The sequence below is a fragment of the Sciurus vulgaris genome (assembly GCF_902686455.1).
Source record: "Sciurus vulgaris genome assembly, chromosome: 7".
NCBI lineage: Eukaryota > Metazoa > Chordata > Mammalia > Rodentia > Sciuridae > Sciurus > Sciurus vulgaris.
The window spans coordinates 98,700,884-98,719,557 of record NC_136467.1 but is presented as its reverse complement, the minus strand read 5'-3'; positions in this window follow the sequence as shown (position 1 = coordinate 98,719,557).

The following is an 18,674-nucleotide window of genomic DNA, read 5'->3' as shown; positions in this document are numbered from 1 at the left end:
ATGAATTATACTTTGTGTACAACTGAGATGTGTTTTGGAATAGTATTTCACAGTAAGTAAAAGTAGCCTGATTAATTCCACAGCCACGAGGTAAAGAGTGTTTTCAGTATTGGGATAATTAACAAGTAGACATATTTTTAAAAGTGAGCATTACTCCCTCAGTACTACTTAATGTCAGCTGATGTCTTGATTATAGCAATACTCTCCATCTCTCTCCATTTATCTGTATCTATACCTATATGCATATACCTATGTGTCTATAGATATAGAGAGAGGGAGGGAGAGAAAAAAAACTAATCATAAATGTCTAAAACAATTTTCCAAATCAAATATTTGATATTGCTGAAATAAAATAAATTAATCTATATTTAAGCATATGCTTTAAAAATCTTATTTTTTTTATCTATTTTCATTTTTTGTACTTATCAAAGTTAGGGAAAATGGTTTCAGTGGTCTCTTTCTATTTCATTTAAAACTGATAAAAGAGGTCAAAACAGAAAACAAAATAACACAAAAATGTGTGTACTTCTCAATGGAAATTAACACATTAAATTTGAAAGCAATCCTCAAAGCTCTAGCAGTGGAATTAATGTCTTTTCATTGTATCACCTATTGATGTTTTTCTGAATTAAACCTGACCAATCTCTTCCACATAGGAAAATATTATTTTCAGGAATTGCTTTAAAACAAATTCTTAAATTAATTCTTACTGAGGTGGAAGTTTCCCATCCACTGCTGAAATTTTAATATTCTGTATGCTCTTATTTGAACTAGGTCATACATAAAATCTGCTGAGGATGAAGTGATTAAGAGGAAAAGAAGTGAAAATACTTACTGAAATTATATCAACTAAAATAAGGAGCATTATTTGTGAATTCCAATATCCAGGATGGACACAGAGTCATCCTCTCACAAGGACGGGCCTGGGAGTCAAAGGAAGTGATTGAGAGCAAGGTTCCTCCTATGGCTAGTGAGCTCTTAGGGGCGGGATTGTTCCTTCATCCATCTCTGATGCATGCATCTTTGAAATCTTGACTTCTAGTATGTTTCAAGCAGTCAGTGCATTTTTTAAAAAATGAAAATGAAAGAAAAGTGGAGTAAAGCAAGGCAGAAAAAAAAGTGAAAAATAAGAGGAGAGGTAAGGGAGAGAAGAGAAGAAAGGAAGGGAAAGAAGAAAGCTTAACAGAAGAATCATGTACCAGTGACTGAAAGAGACAAAGGATATTTTGTATTTTAAAAAGGAAAGAAAATTTGAAATTTTTGTTCTATTTTTTATTAAGAAACTAATTGCAATATTTTAAATATATGTGTGATGGAGGGCAAAGGACAAATGAAAACCAGAATCCCCAGAACATGCTATTTTCTGATACAATGTATAATTTGTCTATCTCTGTTAACCTTCATCCTAATTTACCACGTTAAAAAATCTTTATGGGTAAACTATATTCTTTTAAAATCAAGTGTCTAACCATATGGGGATGCTTATCCTGTTGTACTTTGTAAAAGATTTTTCTTAAAAATGTTATGTGGATCAAAATTAACTTTTCTAATTTTTTTTCTTAAATTCCTACTAACATATCTAAATTCATGCTAGTATGATACATCACATAGGTGAAATTAAAGGAAGAAGACTTCTTTTCATAGAAAAATTATGTGTCAAACATAAATGTTTTATATTGTATGATTATAAATACTTTGCCTAGTAAAATACTTTTTCTCTGCAGTCATAGATATATTTAATTATTGCAAGTAAGTATGTTTTCATCATTAATATTTCATTTTCAGTTACAGTAACACTCAAGTTTCATTATAAGCTTTTAAAATTACAAAGTCGTGAAATTTACCCAACTCAAGAAAGATAAAATAGTTCCCCCATTAAGTGAAACCTGTGAAGTGTCATTTCCATAGCTTGCAAACCATATAATTCTCATTGAGTATTCAGCAATCTCCCCCTATTTCTCAGCAGCAAATCATTAGCTGAGAATTAGAGTGAGACCTCATTATCACTCACACGAAACCATTTACGCAAAATGTGTTAGAGGAAATTTACTAGTCTACCCTGAAGCATCATCAAAGAATTGGTACTGAACTACATTTGTCAAGATAAATGGACAAAGTCATTTTGTGATATGGTTGTCTGTAGTTTTAATCATGCTTTCTGGCTTGTTCACTAATTCTGAAAACTTAGTAATTAGTTCATTTCTGTTTTTTATGTAATTTTGGATCAGGCTTCTATAACATTAATCTATAAAAAAGCCTAAAATTATATATCTATTTTATTATTTAAAATGTAAGTTCAAGCAATTATTTGTTCATGAAACAATCTTGTTATCTTTGATATAACATAGTTAATAGAAGAATATATGTATAGTCCTTAAGGAAAAACAAGCTATTTCCAAACCTTAGTTACTATTTTCCAGGTTTGATTATATAAAATTCAATTCTTCTAATAAATATTTTTATAAAGTCCAAAACAAGTAAGAACTTGAGAAAAATAAGAAAGATAACTGGCTAAATTCATTTACATGCAAAGAACTCAATATAAAAATAGGCAGAAGAAATGTAAAATGTAAACAATGAACTTGAAGACATGGTGAATTTCATCATAATTTAATAATACAAAATAATATGACAGCAGGTGCACTATTATTTGCCAAAGCAAAATTTTTAAATATACTCACATTTGGGGAGAATAAAAAGGAATAATCTCCCAGACATCTCCAGCAGAATAACTTAATCATATGTTGTTTTTGAAGGAACTATCTGAAAAATTACTAAGGAAAAAATTCTGAATATGCTTTCTCATAAAGCAAACAAGTGTCCGTATATATAACATATATGATATGAAAGTACATTTGTGACTTGTTCATGTTTTTATCTCAAAAAAACAATTTTCTAAACTGCTTCGTTATATTTGATCACCATGATAAATGTATGTACTGATAGATATAATAGTGTGACTTTGAGCCATTATGGAAATTGTTATTCCATAGGCAATATATTTGACTCTGCAATATCTGGAGATGACATTACCTGTTAATATTGGTCTGCTCTAGAGAGTTCGATTCACATATCATTCTTTTTTAAAGGAAGGGCAAGGCCCAACGTTTTAGTCTTAAGTTCTTTCTTTTCTTTATTGTGTCTAAATATGTTACTTATTGACAAAAATTAAAGATAATAAACGTAATAATTTTAAAATTGTAATCTTCCTATATTATAATGAGTTTCTGGTCTTCTGATATCACTGGTCCTTAATGAGGAAAATTCATTTAAATTTGTCCCAGTTCAAAGTTAAAAATGGCCAAACGAAAATGGACTCTTTCAACTATGCTGTCTAAAATGAATTCATCTTTACATGATCTATTTTAAAATCTAAAAATTGTATAACATGGATATACAAAAGCATTTAATCTAAACTGAAAATTATGTCAATTTCTAACCACAGGAAGAGAAATAATACTGAGAATACTTACTGTCAAATAAGTTAATTCTTTGTAGGGATGCACTTATGACATGGAATAAATAATGAGCAAATCAAATCCTCATTCCTCAAACAACAAATGTGAAATCACCACTGGATGATCAGGCTTATTATCAGGGAACGTAATTAGACCTAATTACAACTCAGACTTATTTTCCCTAATTTTTCATTCTCCTGGTACTCATGAATATTGATTATACCACATAATCATAGGCTTACTGATTTGTTGCCTTTTAATTGGTCTCTAGTGTTTCACTAATGTATATTTCTCTTCCCAATATCACTGTGAGGTTTTTTCAAAATTGCCTTCCATATTCTTTATTCCAATTGACAATGGGAACTGTTTCTTAATGAAAATGTGGTGAAACAGAAGCAGTCCAGTATGGACTATTAAGTCAATTATACAAGAGAAATCCAATACAGAAGGTGAGATTCTGCTTGTCAATTAGGTAATAGTAAAATAACATTAAGTGAGGGCTGTATAAGTGCACGTGAACCAAGGATTCTAGGTCTAATAAATGAAACGGGAAGTAAGAGACAGTCATATAAAATAATTTTTAGTAGTTTTCACATATATGACCATTGCAGGAGAGCAAAACAATGCCAGGTGTTTATGCACTTCATTTTTAAACACTGCACATATATTTCATGACTTATAATAAAATACAAAACATTATAAAATCCTCTTCTTGAAAGGATAAGCTTTGGAAGAATCAGTCTTTCTGTTACTCCTATGTGTTATTTTCTCCAGATCATCTTCTTTATCTCAGAAACAATAGGTGTAAATTTTCCAGACCACTACTTTATGTTTAAATCACTGTAATAGCAAATACATTGATATCTCATTGGACAGGAATAAAAAATGGTGGAATTTAGTTCCAAATAAAATCATATGTGTTCTTTAAGCATTGTGATAAAACTTTTACTACATGGGCAAGGTATATGACTTTCAAATTCTGGAGAATTTTGTTTGTAACCTAATTTATTCAATCTTTTAAAGGTATTTATCCAATTGAGGATTAACTTCTAGCCAAGATTAAAATTTTAGTAGGTATTCTATGCCTTAGCTAAAACATATCATTAAAAATCTTCTAGGATTTCAGTAATGCTCATTGATAAATTATATTGTGTTTAAATATTTTACCTAGTTTCTTTTAGTTATTGGATGATTGAAACTGCATTATATTCTTTACATGTAATCAATAACAAAACAATGCTTTTCTGAAGTTGTTTAAATTGCATTTTGTCTATGAATACTGAGTGATTCTTTTAAAATATGGTAAAATGGTATAAAAAAGTATAGGTGAAGGTTGTTACATTTTTGAGGACAAGGACTCATCTTTGTGTCCCATACCTTTTGTTTTATTTTATTATTATTATTATTATTATTAGTAGTAGTAGTAGTAGTAGTAGTAGTAGTAGTAGTAGTAGCAGTAATACCAGGAATTGAACCTAGGTACATTTTACCACTGAGTCACATCCCTAGCTCTTTACTTATTTTTTATTTTGAGGCAGTGTCTTGCTAAGTTGCATAGGGCCTTACTAAGTTGCTGAGGTCAGTTTTGAACTTGGAATCCTCCTGTTTCAGCCTCCAAAGCTGCTGGAATTACAGGCATGTGCCACAGCAACTGACCACATATCTTATTTTCAAATATTTACAAAGCATTTCCTGTGTCAGGAACCATTACAAGTACATCATAAATGTTAGCTCATTTTATTTTTTAAAGCAACCCTAAAATATAGGTATTATTACAATTCCTATAGTATAGATAAGAAAAGTGAGGCAGAAGGATAATGTATCCAAGGTTAAGTGAAGGTTTAAATAGTGCTATGATTTGAACAAGTTGGAATATGTCCTCTAAAAGTCTATATTCTGGAAGCTTGGTTCTGAGAGCATCTGTACTGAGGTGGTAAAAGTCTTGAGAGCCTGGGCCTTGAAAGGTGGTTAGGTGATGGGAGTGCCACTCCATGCAGAGATTAATGTAGTTTTCTCTGGACACCAGTTCGTTCCTATGACAGCGGACTGATCCTAAATCACCTTTGCTTCTTGCTAATCACTTTATGGCTCTCTCATCATGCACTACTACCATATTGTAATACAGCAAGAAGGCCCTTTCCAGAGGTTGAAGCAAATGGGGCTGTCTAATACTAGACTCAGCCTCCAAAAGGGTGAGTTATATAAGCCTCTTTTATTTAAACATTATTTAACTTCAGGTATTTTGTTATAGTAACAGAAAATGGACTAAAATACTAATAGTTACCCTCCAGATTTTGTATTCTTAACCAGCATAAAGTGTTTACTCTCTATAAATTCTGGTAACATGTTTAATTGAATTGCAGTAAATATAACTGAATAGTTATATAAGCCCAGGTGTTTATATATACTTGACTAACTCCTTTGGAAGAGTTAATTTTAAGTTTTGCTAAATGTGGTACCTATGACTTGTCTATTCATATAACTTCAATATTTTAGACTACTGTTTGGTAAAAGTTTTCTATGGAAACATGCTTAGAGTATATCTATGGAAACACACACACACACACACACACACACACACACACATACACAGTGCAGAAACCCTCATAGGAATCAGTCCCAAGGTAAGAAAATCTGAATTGCAGTTGTTGAATTGATGGAGGATAGGTGTTGACAAGTCTGGGTGTTGAAAGCTTCAGTGCCACCCACACTCTTGTTACTTCCAGGAACTTGACCAGGGTCTCATAGTAAATATCAGAAAAAAATTCCTTCATGATCTGGCAGGATGGAGGGGAAAGAAAGCATTTGAAATACACCATAAGACTTTGTCCTTCATAAAAAAGCCTACCCTCAGAAGAAACTTCAACCAAGTCCTAAATTACCTGGGTTTGATCAGTAGCCCAACTGACCCAAAGGAAAAATACCTAACTCTAGTCAGTGTTAGCCTTCCATAAGGAAGAGGAGAAGCAGCAAACGATGCCTCTATTCATCGGAGCAAATGATGCCTCATTCAGTGGAGGGAAGACAAAAAAAAAAAAAACTTAGAAACACTCGTGATCTTCAAATATAGTGGCACAGGGTTACCAAGAGGTGGAAACCTAATTAAAAAATTAAAAATATAATGATTCCCCTCCCCCCATATCTCACCACCACTTTATACTAATGGTCAATTTACAGCAGCTTTAAAAAAAATGACATATATATATATACACATATTATATATTATAACATATGTAATATATACACACACATATATATAATGTCTTACCATCAGGAAAAAAATTACAAAGTATACCAAAGTCAAAAAATAAAAATATAAAATTCCCATACATTTGGAAGAGAAATGGAAAGCATCTGAACCAGAAATAGAAGGGATGTAGAAATTATCAAACTAGCAGTTAAAAGCAACTGTGATTCATATGTTGAGTTCTTTTTCAATAAACATTAAAAGAAATTTTTAGAGAGAAAGAAAATTACATGGATTAGAAACACAGATCTATATGCAGAAAGAAAGACTATCAAATGAGTACTATCTAGCTGCCCATCAATGGATGAATAAATTAAAAAATAATTTTATTATTTTTATTTTTAAGAGATCTAATGCTTAAGTTTGTTCAAAATAGTAATATTGTAGTAACAATGTAATTATACATGCTTCTGGAAATATGTGTGTGTGTACACTTAAATATGAAATAAATTCCAGCAATGATTAAAAAAGATGAGAAGGTACTCACCATAGCTATGAAGTGGTATAGTATTATTTGAAGATGAACCTGTGCTAACTAGTTGTATATATATATTTCAAACAATAAGATGATCAGTTAATAGAATTAAAAAACATAACTGATATAATAAGAAAGGAAATAAAATCATAAAAATTTTATATTAAAACCATAAAAAGCAAAATAGTAAAAGAGAAAAATAGGCACGAAGAACAAGGGCAACAAACAGAAAACATTAACTAATATGGTAGTTGTTACCCTAACAAGATCAATAATAATTTTAAATGTCAATTGTTTAAATGCACCAATTAAAAGAAAGTTTGTCAGAGCAGAGCAAAGGGAAGAATAAAATGAAAAAAAAAGGACCCAATTCTATATTGTCCATATGAAAACCAGCTTACATATAAAGAAACATAGATTAAGAATTAAGATTTATTTTTACATTGTTGGTGGGGAAGCATATTAATAAAGCAATGTGGAGATTCCTCAAAAGACTGATAATGGTGCTACCATATGACCTAGTTATGGCACTCCTGGTATTTATCCAAAAGAACTAAATCAGCATGCTACAGTGATACATGCATACCAATGGTTATAACAGCACAACCCACAATAGACAAGTTATAGAACTAACCTAAGTGTCCATCAGCGGATGAATGGATAAAGAAAACATGGTATACATACACAATGGAGTTTTACTCCATTTACATTCATTTCAAGAAGAATGAAATTATGTCATTTGTTGGTAAGTTGATGGAACTGGAGAACATGTGAAATAAGTCAACTCAGAAAGTCAAGGATCAAATATTCTGTCACATGTAGAATTTAGAGATAAAAAAATAAGTAAATAAGGGCATTTCACAAAAACAGAAGACAGCCAAATAGAGGAATGAAATCAGGATGGAGGGAAGATGGGAGGATAGGGGAAGTGCTGAGAAATGAAATCTACAAAATTATGTTGTGCTCAAGTATGAAATACTACAATGAATCCCATTTATATATGTGATTATAATATATTAATTAAAATAATAATAGCAATGATAGAAGAGAGATTAGTAAAATAAAGCAACTGTATCAGGAGAGGGAAAGAGAAGTTACTAGGGAAAGATATTAATCAAATTATGTACAAATATGATAATCAATCCCATTATTTTGTATAACTATAAAGTATCAATTTAAAAAGAACATATACACACCTGATAAAAGAGTTCCAAATAAAACACTGCATCTAACAACTGCAGAAAAAAATAAAATAATAAATGAATGGAGAAAGACATTATACTAACTATAACAAAAGAAACTGGAAGCAGTTATATTAATTTTAAATAGAAGAGTTTAAAGCAAGAAAATTCATCATGGATAAAGAAGGCCATACCATAATAAAGAAGTCAGTTTTTCAAGAAGACAAGCATCCTTAATGTGTATTGCTTAACAACAGTGTATCAAAATATGCAAGTCACAAACTGGTAGAAGTATAAGGTGAATTAGATGAATTCACTATTATAGGTGGAGACTTCGGTAACTCTTTATCACACATGGATAGATCCGGCAGGTTGAAAATCAGTATGAATACAGTTGAACTCAACAACATCATCAATCAACCAGATATGATGGACATCTCCAGACTATTTTATCCAATATATATTTTCCTCATGTTCACATGGAACCTTCAATAAGACAGAGCACAATCTGAGCTATAAAATATATCAACAGATTTAAAAGAGATTATATAATCATATAATAAGTGCTTTATAGAAACAACAGAAAGGTAGGAAATTTTAAAATATGTGTGAGTTAAACAATGCAATTCCAAATAATATAATAGTTGAAGAAGAAATTTCAAGATATTTTAAAATAAGTCAAAATTAAAATAAAATATCAGTGAATCAAGTGGCTAAAGGGAAATATATAGTACTGAAGGTGTATATTAGAGAAGAAGAAAGATCCAAATTAGTTATCTAAATTTCCATCTTAGAGGATTACGAAAAAAGAGCAGGATAAATCCAAAGAAAGTAAAAGGAAAGAAATGATATTAAAAATTAGAGCAGAATCAATAAAATTGAAAAGAGGAAAGCAGCAGAGAAAGCGATGAATTTCCAATACTGAGAAATGGAGGAGGAGGAGAGAGAGGAGGGGGAAGGGTGGGGGAGGAGGCGAAGGGAGAGAAAAAGAAGAAGAAAAGGGTCAACAATAACAACAACAAGATCAGTGAAACTAAATGTTGGTTCTTTGCAAAGACTAATAATATTGATAGGTTTTGGTGAAGTTAGGTAGGAAAAACACAAATATGTTATAAATTGACACTGGAAAAGAAGGAAAAGACATCACTACATGTCACATGGATATTAAAAATACAATAAAGAAATGTGAACAACTACACAAATAAACCTGGTAACCAAGATAAAACGGGCCTATTCCTCAAAAGGCACAATCTATCAAAACTAGCAGAAGAAGAAATAGATAATCTGAATAAGTCTAAATCCATTTAAATTTGAATCAATAAGTATCCTTCTGAAACAGAAAGTACCAGGTCCAGATGAAGCAACTGGTGAATTCTGTCAAATATTTAATGGAAAAATCATACCAGTTCATCACAGTTTTTTCAGGAGATAGAAGCAGACAGAATACCTCCTAAATCATTCTATAAGGCCTGACTTATCTTAACACCAATACCAAAGAAAGAACAAGAAAATAAAACTGCAGAATCATCTCCATGAACATTATTCTTGAAGTCTCCATAAAATATTAGCAAATTGAGTATTAAAATGTATAAAAGTATTATTAGCCACAATTAAAATGAGTTTTATCATAGTTATGTAGAGCCGGTTCAACATAAAAGAAAAATATCCCATGATCAGATTGGCACATGCAAACTCCACAATTCATCCTGATAATAAATTCTAATTACTAGAAATAGAAGGGAATTTGCAAATATTTATGAAAATGTGTATGAAAATTCTATAGGTAATATCATTCTTAATTCTGAAAAACTCAAAATTTGATCACTAAGACCAAGAAGAGGCAAAGATTTCCCCTCATAACACTGATTTTCAACATTGTGCCAGAAAAGGAGAAAAATGAAAAGATACAAAGGATGTGAAAAAGAAGTGAATCTTATTGTTTACAGAAGATATGATTATCTGTAGAAAATCTGAAATGATTGAGAAAAACCCTCCATGAACTAATAGATTTCTACAACAGGATTAAATGATACCAAATTAATATAAGAAAGCCAATTTCCCAGCAATGAACAAATGTTATTTGAAATTAAAATACTACTTTTACTAGCATCCTCCACAAATGAAGCTACTTAGGAATTAATATAACAAAATATGAACAAAACCTATATGAATAAAACCATAAAATAAATGAATGTGAGAACAAAATAGATGGAGAGAGAATACATATTTATGAAAAGGAAGATTCAATATTGTCACAATGTCATTTCTTCCCAAATTGATCTATAGATTCAATGCAATCAAAATAAAAATTTCAGTAAATTGTTTCTGAACACTGTAAACCAATTCAAAATCTGTATGGAGAGGCAAAGGATTCAAAATAGCCAAAACAGTTTTGAAGAAGAATTTTAGAGAACAGACACTACCCAACTTTAATTCTTACTATAAAGTAAGACAGTGCAGTGCAGTTCCTGGATGTGGTGATGCACATCTCTAATTCTAGCTACTTAGGAGGTTGAAAGAAAAGGATTGCAAGTTCAAGGTCAGTCTGGGCAACATAGCAACACCCCATCTCAAAAAAAAAAAAAAAAAAATGTGTGGTATTAGAGATTAAGACCAGACAAATGAATCAATGAGAGATCATGGTTTCACCTAAATGAATAGAGCCAATAGATGTTGACAGCAGAGAAAAGATAATGTTTTAAACAATTGTGCTGGAACAACTTGACATCTACAGGCAAAAGAAATCAAGACATACAACTACACTCTTCACAAAACTTAACTGCAAATAGATCACAGACCTAAAAGTAAAATACAAAGTATAAAACTCCTGGAAGATAACACAGAAAATTTCAGGATGACCTTGGGTTTGGAAACAACTTTTGAGAAACAATGTAGTTAGAATCCATGAAAAACTAAATTGATAATTTAATTTTATTAAATTAAAAGAATTGCACTATAAAAGACACTGTCAAGAGAAAGAAAAGCAAAGCCACAGATTGGGAAAAAATATTTGCAAAGAATGTATCTGTTTAAAAAAAATCTAAAATGTGCAAAGAACTCTTAAATTTCAACAATAAGAAAAAAACCTACTAAAAATTGAACCAAAAACCTCAATAGACATATGTTATGGTTTGAATACTAAATGTCCCTCAAAGACTCATGTGTTGAAGCATAGTGCCCAGCTAACAGCACTATTAGGAGATGGTGGAAATTTGGGGAGGTAAAAGCTAGTTGGAGGAAGTAGGTCATTGGCGTTATGCCCTTAAAGAGGATAGGGGAACCCTGGCCCCTTCCTCAATCTCATTCCTCTGCTTCCTGTCCATTTATGAGGTGAGCAGCTTTACTCCCTAATGTGCTGTTCACTGTGATATTCTGACTCACCACAGGTCCAAAAGCAATGGAGCCAGTCAACCATAAATGGAAACTTTGGAAACCATTAGCCTAAATAAACCTCTCTGACTTTTAAGTTGATTATCTCAGGTATTTTGGCACAGCAATACAAAGTTGACTGACACTTCACCAAAGAAGATATGCAGCTGTCAAATAAATATATGAAAAGATTTCAACATTAGGTGTCATCAGTGAAATACAAATAAAAATGACATTGAGATACAAATACACACCTATAAAAATTATCAAAATCCAGAACACTGAGAGTACTCAATGCTGGTGAGGTGATAGAGAGCAACAGGAACTGTCATTCACTGCTGGTGGGAATAAAAAAATGGTACAAACCCTTTGGAAGACAGTTTGACATTTTCTTAAAAAACCAATAATGTTACTATATGACCTAGCAATTGTCCTCATTGGTATTTGCCCAAAAGTATTGAAAATTTGCGACCACACAAAAATCTGCTAGGGATGTTTATTGTAGCCATATTAATAACTGAGAAAACTTGGAAGCAACCAAGATTTACTTTGGTAGACAAATATTTAAACTGTGATTCATTCAGACAACTGACTATTCATTGCTATAAAGAAGTAAGCTATAGCAGGGACCAGTGGTGCATGCTTATAATCCCAGTACTCAAGAGTCTGAGGCAGGAGGATTGCATGTTCAAGGCCAGCTTCTGCAATTCAGGGAGGCCCAGAGTAAATTAGTGAAACCCTGTCTCAAAATAAAAAAAATTAAAAAAGGGTTAAGAATATGGCTCAGTGGTAAAATGCCCAAGTTTAATCCTCAAAACAACAACAAACAAGTAAACTATAAAGCCACACAAAGACATGAGAGGACTTAAATTCACATTACTAAGTGAAAGAAGTCAACCTAAAGAGAGCACATATTGTATAATCCCAACCATATAAAAACTATCTAGATGATAAAATAAAAAGGTGAGTGGTTGCCAGTGGTTAGGGAGGAAGGAGGGATGTACAGGTGGATCAAAGAGGATATTTTAGGACAGTGAAATCACTACATATGATACTATCATGGATACATGAAGTAATACATTTTTCCAACCCATACAAAGTACAACACCAAGAGCAAAATGTAGTATGAACTATGGACTTTGGGTGATAATGGCATGCTGGTTAATAAAGGTTCATCACTTGTGACAAATGTATCACTCTGATGGTGGATGTTTATAATAGTTGAAGATATACATGTGTAGGGGCTGGGGCACCTGGGAAACCTTTGTACTTTCCTCTCAATTTTGCTATGAACCTGAAACTGCTCTAAAAATGAAGGCTTTATTTTAAAATCCCCCAGAAATTACATCCTATGTCAATTGATTTATATAGCATTTTTAAAATGACAACATTATAGAAATAGGGAACAGATTAGTCCTTTCCAGGAATTAAGGAAGAGGAAGAGGTGAAAGGGAATTGGATGTGCTACAAAACAGCTACTGGATTGATCCTTATGGCGATAATGAGGAATTTTTCTGTACCTTGATTATATTAATACGAATATCCAGAGTATAATATTTCATTACAGTTTGAAAAATTGCCATTAGGGGAAATTGGAGAAAAGACACACAAGTTCTCTCTGTATTACTTCTTAAAATTTTATGTGAATCCACAATTATCTAAAAATTAAGTAGGTCTAAAGAAAAATAAATGACAAAAGAGGAGAACATCCTGCCATTTGTGACAACATGGATAAATTTGGCAGGTATTATGCTGAGTGAAGTAAGCCAGTCACAGAGGGACAAATACTATTTGATTCCTTTTCTGTGTGGTACGGGTAATAGTTAAACTCACAGAAGCAGAGACTACAATAGTGGTTGCCGGAGGAAAAAGAGTCTTTGTTCAATAGGTACAAAGTTTCAGTTATGCTAGATGAATATGTTCTAGCAATATGCCACATAGCATGGTGCCTTTAATAGCAGTGTGTACTCCAAAACATGTTAAGAAGGTGGTTCTCATGGTAAGTGTTCTTGCCATAAAAATAAAAGCAAAGGAAGATGGAAGTAGCAGGAGAAGAGACAGAAGAGAAAGAGCAGAAGATAGAGAAGAAGTACAAACAGGAAAAAATTCACTGTTCTGGCTGCTTCTGCAGAGATTTACAGTCAGCACCACAGTGGAGCATAGCTTGAGGATTAGTCCAGAACCCACGTGTGTGCAGCCCACAAGTTTGCAGCACTTAATGCCCTGTGGGGCAAACATTTGATCAGTAAAGAAGAGGAGCTGGTGTGAAATGCTTTCTTCCCTGCCCAAGGAGTCATACACTTCCTCAAATCGACTCAAGGGACTGAACAAATAGGCACTCCAGACTTATTTTTGGATTGACTCAGTCCTTCCTGCCTCACTCTCCTGCCTCTTGATCTTTGACTAAGTCCCCATAAATTCCTTTCATTTAACCATGTGTTTTACGCTCCTATTTCTGAGACCAGACATAGATGAAAAGAATGTTAATTGTATTGCATTCTTCATGGTAAAAGAAACTAGAGATAACTAACAACAGAGGAACAATTAAGTGAAGTTCAGTGTGTCTTTATTATGGAATATTATTCTACTAATTAAAAGTCTGATATCATCTTCATAAATTAGAGGGCACATTAAATTCACTGCAAAACAGATTAGTACTAATTTCTTCACCATAACCAAACCAAACTGCTTATCTCAAGAGAGGAACTAGGGGTGTGGAGGTCCTTTTCCTTTATTGGTCTTTTAATGTGTCTCTTTGTTGTAAAAATAAATAATAATTTAGAATTTAAAAATATAAAAGGAAATGTTTGTGCCACACAGCTGATGATTTTTGTAAGATAATAGCTGTCACTGAATTTTGCAAGGCAATCATTGGAAGGAGGGTTTCAGATAGGAGTAAATGCATGATTAGAATGGGCTGAAGAGAAATCAAGAGGTTAGAAATGTTTCAAAATGAATGCAGTATACTCAAGGAATTTTGCTATAAGAATAGTTGAAACGTACTACAATTAGGGGAAGAGAGAGAGATTCCTTCAAGAAGGGAATTAAAATAAGAATTTATTTAGTATTTTCACAAGAAGAATCTATATGAGATGGGAAACATGAGAGCTGTAGGAGGATTACAGAGCAAGCCCTTGAGACAGCCACCTAATGGGGGATTCAGCGCATGGGAAGAGGAGCTGACCTTCAACTGCAGTGTGCAGGGAAGGCAGGCAGGCAGACGGTGGAAGCACAGAGGCAGATGGACTGGGACAGTTGGTAGTTGTTTACCTTCTATTTTCTCAGTAAACTAGAAGGCAGGGACATCTGAGTTAAGAAAGGGAGAATGGAGATGTGATTTTGAGAAACAGGGAATGCAGAACCTAGAAAAGAGATACATTGATGGTGGGGGGTTGGGGGTGGGTAGGGAAGAATTGTTAAGTAGTGTTTAGCTTAAAGAATGTCGTTGTGATTCACTGTGAGTCCTTGAATTGGCATGGCTTTGTGTTTGTATCCATGGTCATCTGAGTGGTTTTCGGTCAGGATGTAGGGCTAGTTTACACAGGCATAAAATATAGGCTTTGCACTCAATTACAGTTGAGCAAACAATTCTGTTGGTTACTGCTAGCTTCCCTTACTTTCTGCTACAGTAATCTGCTTGTTTCAGAAATGATGAGAAGTGCCACTTCCTTAACTAATGGCTTCCAGGTGGCAGTGGTGTTCCTCTATCCACCAATACCTTCTATGATGCTGGGGCATTTCTCAGTATTTTGTAGATATAGGTTAAAGATGGATGTCTCTGAAAGTAACTCCTGCCTGGAAGACTTTTACTTCATAATATAAGAACCCCATCATATTTTATTTTATTTTTCATTATAAACTTTCCTGCTGTAAAATTTCCTTTTGTCTTCGGGTTTTTGTAGCTTGGTTAATGAAAGAAGGCAGTTCATTTCATCTTTTCTATATGTGGTTGATATTAATTAATAAAACCTTTAATTAAAACAATAATTTGGGATTCACCATTGTTTTAATGGAAACAAGTATTTATTAATATGAACTGGTATTGTGTATAATGGATAATTTTTTTTCATAAATTGGCTGACACCAGGGAAAAATTACTTTTTTAATAACCAGGAGGCAAAGGCTCTAGCACCTTCCTTTGAATTTTACATCCATTTTAAGGTATGATGAAGTATGAAATGTTGTAGCAAACACATTAGACCCATTAAGGTACATGCTCACAGTTGTTTCTATTTTATCTGCATATGTACACTAAGTAAGGTTTTACCAGAAGTAACCCTATGAATACAAGTCACAATTTTGAATTTCTCAAACTTCATCATGCTGTCTTATAGTCATTTACAATAGTGGAAATTTGAGGAAAATTTTCCTATACAAATTTTGCTATTGCTAACAAGTTTCACATAGGAAACTTTTTTGTTTTAATAGGATACAGTTATAGAAGTTTTGAAATGTTCAATACGATCCAAGCAGCAAAAGCTACATTCTAAATTTCTTTATTTCTCTAGTATGTAAGAATCTTTATCACCTAGGGGAAAAAAATATCACCACAACAACTAGAACCAGTTTTCTATGCTTTTTTTTTTTAAATAATGTGGTAAAATATATATGGCATAAAATTTACTGTTTTAACCCTGTCTTAAGTGTACCGCTCACTGGTGTTAAGAATATCCACATTGCTGTGCAGCCATCCATGTCCAGAAGTTCTTCATCATCCAACACTGAAACTCTGCCAATTACACAGTGACTTCCTATTTCCCCAGACCTGACAAACCACCATTCTACTGTCTTTTTTTTTTTTTTATTCATTCTCTTTTATTTTTTTATTATTTTTTTTATTTATTTATTTCTTTTTATTGTAAACAAATGGGATACATGTTGTTTCTCTGTTTGTACATGGCGTAAAGGCATACCATTTGTGTAATCATAAAATTACATAGAGCAATGTTGTTTGATTCATTCTGTTATTTTTTCCCTTCCCCCCACCCCTCCCACCCCTCTTTACCCTCTATACAGTAGTTCCTTCCTCCATACTTGCCCCCCTCCCTAACCCTAAATCTAACCCTTCCCTCCCCCCCATTATGTTTCATCCTCCACTTATCAGCGATATCATTCACCCTTTGGCTTTTTGAGATCGGCCTATCTCAATTAGCATGATATTCTCCAATTTCATCCATTTGCCTGCAAATGTCATAATTTTATCATTCTTTATGGCTGAGTAATATTCCATTGTATATATATACCACAGTTTCTTTATCCACTCATCAATTGAAGGGCATCTAGGTTGGTTCCACAGTCTGGCTATTGTGAATTGAGCAGCTATGAACATTGATGTGGCTGTATTTCTGTAGTATGCAGATTTTAAGTCCTTTGGGTATAGGCCAAGGAGTGGGATAGCTGGGTCAAATGGTGGTTCCATTCCAAGTTTTCTAAGGAATCTCCACACTGCTTTCCAGAGTGGCTGCACTAATTTGCAGCCCCACCAGCAGTGTATGAGTGTACCTTTCTCCCCACATCCTCGCCAACACCTGTTGTTGCTCGTATTCTTGATAATCGCCATTCTAATTGGGGTGAGATGGAATCTTAGGGTGGTTTTGATTTGCATTTCTCTTATTACTAGAGATGTTGAACATTTTTCCATATGTTTGTTGATTGCTTGTAGATCTTCTTCTGTGAAGTGTCTATTCATTTCCTTAGCTCATTTGTTGACTGGACTATTTGAATTCTTGGAGTAGAGTTTTTTGAGTTCTTTATAGATTCTGGAGATTAGTGCTCTATCTGAAGTATGATTGGCAAAGATATTCTCCCACTCTGTAGGCTCTTTCTTCGCATTGCTGATAGTTTCCTTTGCTGAGAGAAAGCTTTTTAGTTTGAATCTATCCCAGTGGTTGATTCTAGCTTTTATTTCTTGTGCTATGGGAGTCCTGTTAAGGAAGTCTGGTCCTAGACCAACAAGGTGAAGATTTGGATCTACTTTTTCTTCTATAATCTGCAGGGTCTCTGGTCTGATTCCGAGGTCCTTAATCCATTTTGAGTTTAGTTTCGTGCATGGTGAGAGATATGGGTTTAGTTTCATTCTGTTGCATATGGATTTCCAATTCTCCCAGCACCATTTGTTGAAGAGGCTATCTTTTCTCCATTGCATATTTTTGGCCCCTTTGTCTAGTATGAGAAAATTGTATTTATTTGGGTTTGTGTCCGTGTCCTCTATTCTGTACCATTGATCTACCTTTCTATTTTGGTACCAATACCATGCCGTTTTGTTACTATTGCTTTGTAGTAGAGTTGAAGATCTGGTATTGCAATACCCCCTGTTTCACTCTTCCTGCTAAGGATTGCTTTAGCTATTCTGGGTTTCTTATTCTTCCAGATGAATTTCATAATTGCTTGCTCTATTTCTGTAAGGTACACAATTGGGATTTTAATTGGAATTGCATTGAATTTGTATAGCACTTTAGGGAGTATGGCCATTTTGACAATATTAATTCTTCCTATCCAAGAACATGGAAGATCTTTCCATCTTCTAAGGTTTTCTTTAATTTCTTTCTTTAGTGTTGTATAGTTCTCATTGTAGAGGTCTTTCACCTCTTTTGTGAGATTGATTCCCAAGTACTTTATTTTTTTCGAGGCTATTGTGAATGGGGTAGTTTTCCTAATTTCTCTTTCTGAAGATTCATCACTTATGTATAAAAATGCGTTGGATTTATGGGCATTGATCTTGTAACCTGCTACTTTACTGAAATCACTTATGAGTTCTAAGAGTTTTCTGGTGGAATTTCCTGGTTCCTCTAAATATATAATCATGTCATCAGCGAACAGGGATAGTTTGAGTTCTTCTTTTCCAATTCGTATCCCTTTAATTTCTTTGGTTTGTCTAATTGCTCTGGCCAGAGTCTCAAGAACGATGTTGAATAGAAGTGGTGAAAGAGGGCATCCCTGCCTTG